Here is an 8849-nt window from a genome sequence, read left to right as displayed (position 1 = left end):
TCCTGAGTTTGTCATACAGTACAATCACAATTAATAAATTGAGAGCTATGATGAAGACGAAGTGATCCATTAAAATGAGAAGCTCAACAATTAGGCTAGCTTACTCTAGTTCTACACAATACGATGACAAGCAGACACATTGAGTTATTTTATGCAAGAAGTTGCGACTGTAGCCTAAACTAGGCCTACTGTAGTCTACATCGCGTCATAATGACCACCCGCGGCGCAAAACATTTTCCACTTACCGCTGGGGGTCTTTTGGAAAAGAGAACAGAGGTCACTCCTTGGTGGTTCTTGCAGTTAGTGCAATAGCTGCACAAGTTTTAGTGCAATAGCTGCACAAGTTTGCGGCATTGTTGCATCATAGATCCTTAATAGCCTACATAGATCTATGCCTTAATACAGCTTGCAGTTCTCAAATCCTTAGAGCTTTTACAGGTGTTTCGAGTAGCCTAGCCTAAATTAGACACCTGTGGTAGCCTATATTGTCGTTGCTTATAATTGTCTAATCCTACCATCATAATGGTGAGTTTTCACAAATTATTTTCTTTAGCTGTCAACTTAATCTAATAAATATTGTGCGCCTTTGCATTTTGTAAGTTTGGTGAATTATGTGCTCAGCAACATTAGCCATTTGACAGTATTGCGCTTAAACATTACATGAAAGACATCATATTAAAGACAAAAGAAGCAAACAAACATAGACGCAATACATAGGCTTTATTTTTTCGATGTTTTATTCTGAATAGGCCTATTGGCAACCCAGTTTACTTGATCGGCTGGAGAACCGGTGGCGTGGCTGTTACCTAGCAACCAGACAGAAGCCTGAGTACAAAACAAACTGGTGTACACGTTCATTAATGTTGATTTTCTCCCGACTGGAGGGTCATACTGTCACGACATTCTACTGAAATGGGGAGGAGGGTTTGGAGATCATGATACCGTGTCCGAAATGTGCATCCATTGCTCAGAAAAATAAGGCTTTGACAAATTCTGGGAAATTCTTGGATTCTGCCATAGACCTCAATGTTAAAAAGGGAGCCCGATCACTGCATAAATGTGCGGGGGTGTGTACTACCCTATTTGCATAAATTTCCAGGGACAGGAAATGGCCTCTCATGAAGTATCTTCGTAATCAACCATCTTTGACTTTGCTAAAGTAGTTTAAAATGGGTTAGCCAGTGATCGTTCTTGTCTGATAACTTCTACAGGAGGATCTAATGCAACTATATGGTCTGGAGGCAAAAAAAGGCTAACATATTTCTCTGTAACATTTCCAAAATCCAAGTGAACAAAACACTATACAAATCAGAATTATCTACTGATATCTTTCTCAGCTGAGTTTGTTATTACTATTTGCCACTTGCCGTGCAATAGCCTAAAACGAGCTGAGAAGGGCGCACCATCAATGCCTATACGCTACTGTAAACGTTGGCTAACATTGCCTATGCAATGCTATCTATGCAAATGCAATATGTCCAAAGGTAATTACCCCAGTAAACAAAATAAAGTCCTGGCGACGTCCCCTAAAGGTCCCCTGGCGAACGTCACCTCCACGACATTGTGTAGGGTTCCCTTTACGTCCCGCGGACCTCTGTTCGGGAGGTCTAAAAGACGTCCACGAGACTTTGAGAGGACGTCCTGTAATGGTCACCGCGACGTTATGCGCGCAACGTTTATATTTGTAAAAAAAAAAAACATTAAGTGCGATTTAGTATGGTAGGCTATTACATCCTATAAGTCTCAGCATTGCTAGGAGAGAAGGAACATGAACACGCATTAATGACTTGTTCTACAACTACACAATCAACTTTACTCACCTCATATTTTCACGCATGTATGAAATCACGTCCTCCGAATGCATTACTCTAATGATGAGTAGACATGGACATTTATACCGGGCTAGGATGTGCTGCTTTCACATCTATGGTGTCTCTTAATAAACTAATACAACGTTTTAATGGGCATATCCCGTAGCATATTGTTCAAAACATCATCAGAGTAGGCCTAGACTAGCCTAAGATAAATTGTTCAAACCATATTGTTTCAAAATATTAAAAACTAATAATAGCCAAAAATACTAAATGAATCGCAATGCATGCTGGGAAGCAGAACTCAACATGAAATAAAGTACATGAAACATAACTAGAATGCATTGACGTTATATCCACTCGTTTTCTTGGACCTGTGATCAAACAGGGACAACCTAATGTAAGCCTATCTTCCTGGAACATTGCAGATAAAGAAAAATGTATTGTTTTCTCTGAATGCTCTTTGTAGCCAACTTTAAGATGAAATAGATTTCAGATGTTTCTATTCTATATCATTGTTTTATTAATAAACAGTAAGGCTCTGGTGAGGCAGAGAGCTTGCTCCTCGTCAAAAATCTCATCGGATATGTGCACTCTTTGCTGTTTCCACAAGGAGCTGCTGTAACATCGGGGACAGCTATGCGTGACACCTTTAAATATTTTTTACAGTCTATGCTTTAAACGCGAGCATGCGTCAAATAAATTACAATGACATTTAAACAAGTCATGAAGAAGCAGTATCCTTAATTTCTTAATTCTTCTGCAATGTAGAGCTAGATCGTTTTGCTTTACAAATTAAGTAGTCACTTCTGTTGCTAGACAACCCTAAACAAATGCTACGTGGTTTTATTACGTCTAGTTTTATTGCATCGTATTCAGCTCCAAAAGTCGGTTCAGTCCCAATTCGGCCGTGTGTGTGTTTCTGAAAATAAAACAGATAATAAGTACGTGACTACATTAAATAAACCACTGCCTATTTAGAGCATGTTACATGCATCACGTAATGACAGTTATCTGAAGAAATGCGCATTGTAGGCTAAGCTAACGTTACACCAAGCATCAGCTAACATGAATTTGATAAAATCCCTTCCCTAGTTTGTAACGTTATACATTCACGTTAAACTCAAAATGTATGTGCTACATAATGTAGCACATAATGTAGCACATAGGCCTACATTTTGAGTTTTACGTTAACAACCCTTTTCCCAGTTTATGAAGTTGTGTCTATGGGCAAATAGCCTAGACGCACAACTTTATAAACTGTATGATATGTTGCCTTAGACTACGGTAGGCTAATGCAGCTCCTGCTAGAGAGACTAACAGACTAGATAGATAGATACTTTAGTCATCCCCAGACGTATAACGTGAAGTCGTGCATGGATGTGATGTCTCCGTCCTGCAGGCGGTAACCAGAGCGCTCTCAACTCCGCTGCCATGTGTGAATAAACAAACGTCCCCCCCATGTCCCCGGTATAACGTTATTGTCGGGTCCTTAGAAGGTATTTGAAATGACCAAATGTAAATGTCATCCGAGGGACGTCCCCAGAAAGTCCTGCACCGGACGTCACGCAATAACCAAACGATAACTTGCTCCGGACGTCAATAAGGTCACCGGAACGTCCGCTAGAGAACATGACGTTCGGGACCAATCGGGGACGTCGAGAATGTCGGCATAAGGTCCGGGGGACGTCCCGTGTTTGTCGGGTACGACATCAGGCTACTGCCGATGTCTCCGCATTGCATAGGGGCAGCTGTCTGCACTGTCTAAAAGTTATTTAACTTAAGCCCACAGAGGACAACATAATAGCCTAGTATTAATAATACAAATATAATAATGGCGATGGATGTGAGGAGTTGGCTGTAAGTTTAGCCTAGACTATTTATCCTAGCCACAAGTTTCTCCTGCGCTGACTCAACTCAGTTTCATTCTCTCCTCGTTTTCTGACTATAGCTGTCAACATTGAGCATTGAAAATAAGGGAGATTTTCCGGGTTACTCACCCAAGATACAGGGAAATTTCAACAGTCGTCTTTCTGTTGCTATCCCTCTGATGAGAGCAAGAATTCGTACTACAAAACTGCTGCACTATTTAAACGAGGGTGAAGCTAGGTCTAGACTTTGCTTAAAAGATTGGCGTCAAATCGTGCTCTCTCTCACACTGATCTGATCACTCTAAGGTCTTTCAGGCAAGCAAAACGATGCTTTAAAAACATATTTTCGCTGGAAGGGCAGGGGGTAGCAACAGGACAACAGTACAGAGACGGACAAGTCCGATGGGGCTAATGTTATGAAAGTAATAATAAAATATGGGATATTTTACGGGGAAATATTAAAACAGGAAGACTGCGTGAAAAAAGATGACAGTTTCTGACAGTGACTCTACTCTTTGCTGTTGTTAGAACGGCCTGTATTGCTGTTGTTAGAACCGCTGTAGCCTATTGCACAACATAGGACTACCATCACGTTAAATTTTGTACAAATAAATAAATAGCCTACAGCGATCATACCGGCGCTGTCGCGCTTGTCAATTGACAGCTGCATTAAATAGACCCACCTATGCATTTTCTATATCAACAAAATGGCCGCTGCAAACGTTATTACCTGATTATTACGTAGATTGAATATGCCTAATTGAATGTTATATTTACCATCGTGTATTTTATATCGTGTGTGTGTGAAAGCGGTTAACGTTAGCAACATTGTGCAGTGCTTCATATCTGACTGCCTTCCTGATGCATGGACCGGTGTATGGTCTGCTCTTGGACCACCATTCAGTTTATTAACTTGCTGTGAATTATTACACAAAATGTTCGTTAAATGTACAAAGAAGTATTTCTAGGTTAATGATTGATATGACTCGTACAGTATGAAGGCTACAGTAGCCTAGCTAATGTTACCAACCTCCCTGCAAAACTCACCAGACAACTTCTTGTCCCTCATGCTGGCCCTTACAAAACCCACAAGCTGACCCTCGGACACACAATTAAGCAATATAGCACGAGTGAGAGTGGGGTTGGTCATGGATATTCCCACGGGTGTTGTTCGGCCGTAGCCACGAGGCCGGAGGCCGAGTGGCGCAGGCAACAACAGCCGTGGGAATATCCATGACCAATCCCACGATCACAAGTGCTATATTGCTTTTATACAACAATTCTACCACAAACTAAATAATCTGAAAACATCCTGTTATTGTTTAAAAATGTTAATTTCGACATCGTTCTTACGCACCAAAAAATAGTTCCCTTTTCAATAGACAGCGTCTTGGTTGCTAGGTAACCAACATTCCAGATCCCTCATTACGGGTCTTAGTGGTTTACGTGTCTTCTTGAAAGAAATGTTGAAAGTCGGGCTGAAATCACATTCATATCTAGGTTTGCTGCATGCATGTTACAAGGATGGGCCATGTCATGTAAGGGACATGGTACTGCAAAAAAAACGGAAACATAGTCTACATTGCAGAACCACTCAACTTTATTAATTTATGGTGAATAAATGTTACACTACTGTGCACAGCCTGACGTGACGATGCTAGCAGGTTAGCAGCGGTTAGCTAACTATGCTAACGTTAGTTATCTACAAGTCTCCTCCAAGTGACAATCATATTATACACAATGCTGGCAACCCACACAGCAGTAGACTCCTAGGCGGATCCGCCTTCAAGTCGCCAAACCCGCGTGACTGTCGCATTCGTTTTGGTGCCGCACAGAGGATCAGCTCGCCTCCAGGCGTTCCAGAATTCTACTGTCAAACAGTGGATCCTGAGTGGACCCATGTCGGGATCCGCTGGACGGCGCCTTTACTGTAACGGTGGAACATGACTGTACACCAAGAGCCGAGAAGAGTCATACTAGTGGATATTTTCTTTGTTGGGACACGGTTGCGCTGAACCCTCTCGAGTAAGTGATATTTATTAATATATTGCGACATTCACAATAGCTAAACATTGGCCTTTGTGGTTTTATACTTATCATGTTTATTGATTGTAATGACGTTGTTTGATATTAGGACTAACGTTAACGTTAGTGCAACCAGAGACGTTTGTAATTTTGTGCAACAGGCTAAGTTAACGTTATTGTTAGCTGTGATGCTCATATGAGTCTGTATTTGATTTAAAATGGGTTAGCAATTTCGGCAGAATATGTTATGGTAGTGTGATTTAAAAAACACACATTGTTATTTAACGTTAGTCTGGTCTTGTCTGTTTTAATGTGTTGCTGTTGTCCATAGTCCATAGTGCTACTATGCTATCGGCATATAGCTGCTAGCTAGCATGCTGCTAGGTGCAATTGCATAAGTTATTGCTAATGTCTATTATACATATATATGTTTGAGATCACGTTTGCGATCCAAACCTTGATTAAGCTGATACATTGGCACTGGTATTTCAGTCAATGAAGTCAGTGAAGCACTCGTCTGCTATGAAGGCTACCTACAACTTTAGCATGTTGACTCACTGATAATGGTTTAGCCCTAGCTTCTAGCTAGCTGTGCATTAACGTTTGCATTTTGCCAAGTTTGGTCTCATACGTAACTTTAGTGTCCTTCTGCCATCTTTGTAATGAAAGCCTCGGCATTTTAATCACTGTTTAAGTCGGTTCAGACAACTAATGGGTATTGGCGTCTGTTTGTGATTTATTATGCTAACGTAACTTAACTGTATGTCCCCATCTTCTATTTTGTTTGTTCTGCAGCGTCAACTTTTATCGGCTGGATTCTACCATCTAACGTTACGATTGCCTCTGTTGGGTTCGCTTGATGAAGATACTTTCTGGGTTGTTAAAATGTAATGTGTAGCATTCCAAAATAGACCAGAGATGCTTGTACTATATGTATATTTGGAAATTTTGGGATTGCAATAACCATAATGATATGATTATTTAACAGCCATCGTTTCGGGGACTCTGATGAGAGTGAAGAAGAGCCAGAAAATTGTGACTTTGCATCTCTGAGGTACCTTCCAACTCGCCTGGTATATCAGTTGAAGCCTCAAGCCCAAGCCAATTGCACTGGCAAAGTAAGTAATAATCTCTTAACATTGAAATAACTAAATCATAATATTAATATTAGAGATATGGTTAACATTCTTAGTGCTAAAGACATTCCCCTCTCCTTGTATCTATTCCTCCAGCTCCACCATCTTGCCGAGTGCCAGGCAGCAGAGTCACTACTCCTCAACCTGGAGAAAACTGTTAAGGTAAAGACTGATCTCTGAAATAAAATTGAATACAGTGGCCCCATCTATATTAACACAGCAGTAGTCACTCTATTTCAAATCAACAGATTGCATCTGCATTACCATCTCAAATTTTCTGCATACTTCATACATTACTTTCAAAATCTCAGCCAAATATTTTGTCAGTTAAAACATCTGCATTCATGCAAATTTGCCTGAAAAGTTCATTCATTATTATCAGATTGTATTGAAACACATTGATTTCAATGTCAATCCATTCATGGAGTTGATATAGATAGTGCATACCAAAATGTTGAAACATACAAATTCATGTCCAGTATGACCAGAGATTTGTTTTTGTTTGCCATTGTTTGGCCCTGTAGCTCTCAGCCTACCATGGTTAACAGATCACAACCATTTATCTCCCTTAGCACCTCACCATGGGGCAGGACCGCAACACTCTTCACCACCTTAACTCCCTGCAGCTGCACCTGCATTTAACATACGGAGAGTTACTCAAGGTAGGGACTGATCTCTGAAATATTAGTGAATAGAAAGGCCCCATGTGTATTATCAATGATGACTACCATTTAATACATTTTTTCCCCCTCTCGCACACCGCCCACCTCACTATGGGCCAGGAACGGCAGTCCCTCCTCAACTCCCTCCACCCCCACACCAGCCCTCAACGTGCAGCGAACAGAGGAGCTTTGTAAGTCATGTTTCTTTTTAAATTTAATCTCCTTAAAGGTGCCATGTGTAAGAATTGAGGTAAAAATATCCAAAAAATGAGCTACACGCATCAAAAGAATGAGAAGAAATAAGGGCGATGATGTCATTAAAAAAATGACAAGGTATAGTGCTGCAGAGAGATCAACCTAAATTAGCATGCTAAATTACTAGCCACAGCCCGACAGGTGTCATAATACCAGTTTCGGCCATGGGAGGCGGTATGCGGGCAACATAACCGCCAGCCAAACTGCAATACACGTGTCTCGGTTGTTACTCTAGGGTAGACCAACTCACTTTCTGGAGGTATACTGCCCCATCTTTTATGGAATGTGGAGTATGAATTAATTTTTTGGCGGACATTACACATGGCACCTTTAATACCTATCTCATATATTGTATTGTGTAAGCATACTTGGCTTTGGATGCTACATACCATAAACATAAACATATCTGTCTGTTTGATTACAGGTGCTGTGAGGAAAAACATGGTGACACGGTCAGCCACGGACGCTGAGGTCACCAAGCACGCAATTAGGTGTTTCAACCGGCGGTGGATCGGGCAACAAGGAGACGTGTTCCGCCTCCATCCACACAAATGGAGTAATAGGAGAAATAAGCATTAAACAATCTTTTCATTGAACTTCTTGTCATTCACCAGTTATTCATTTTCTGATATTTTAGATGTGCATAGCGCATTTCATTGAAGTTGTAGCCTATTAGATAAAATATTTCATGTCTGCACTGACCTAGGCCTATAAAGCACTAAATTAGGTTTTGACCTCAAAATTAATGTAGAGTAGCCTAACAAAAACAGAATAGCTTATAACCTGTAACTTTCCATAAATGTCCATTTTATATTTCCATTGAGTAGTGATCACGTTTGTACAGTAAATTCTGTTTGTACAGTAAATGTCTTGACTTCTGCCTTTTCTGTTAGGTTTATTGACAGTATTGTTAAGTTAAAAATACGAGGCGATGCTAATCGTAGGCCTATCTTGCTGTAGTAGCCTAGGCTAGGCCTAGTGATAGTTTTACTTTTATCCTATAGTTTATCCTATTTAATCCTACAGCAAGAACAGAAGGAATTTTGAAAATGAGACAAACGGGTCCGAAACGGACCCGGGCCAGATGAG

The 8849-nt window shown here is 40.6% G+C and overlaps 1 long non-coding RNA gene across 1 annotated transcript; it reads left to right on the top strand.

Annotated features, from left to right (window-relative positions):
- The first annotated feature begins 7436 nt into the window (after positions 1-7436).
- On the top strand, positions 7437-8233 carry LOC125291400. Its single transcript, XR_007192977.1, has 3 exons — positions 7437-7505; positions 7626-7696; positions 8185-8233. It is a non-coding gene; the product is annotated as an uncharacterized LOC125291400 (long non-coding RNA).
- Positions 8234-8849: the final 616 nt, after the last annotated feature.

Source organism: Alosa alosa, chromosome 2 (assembly GCF_017589495.1).
Source record: "Alosa alosa isolate M-15738 ecotype Scorff River chromosome 2, AALO_Geno_1.1, whole genome shotgun sequence".
Taxonomy (NCBI): domain Eukaryota; kingdom Metazoa; phylum Chordata; class Actinopteri; order Clupeiformes; family Clupeidae; genus Alosa; species Alosa alosa.
This window is presented reverse-complemented; position numbering and strand designations above follow the sequence as displayed.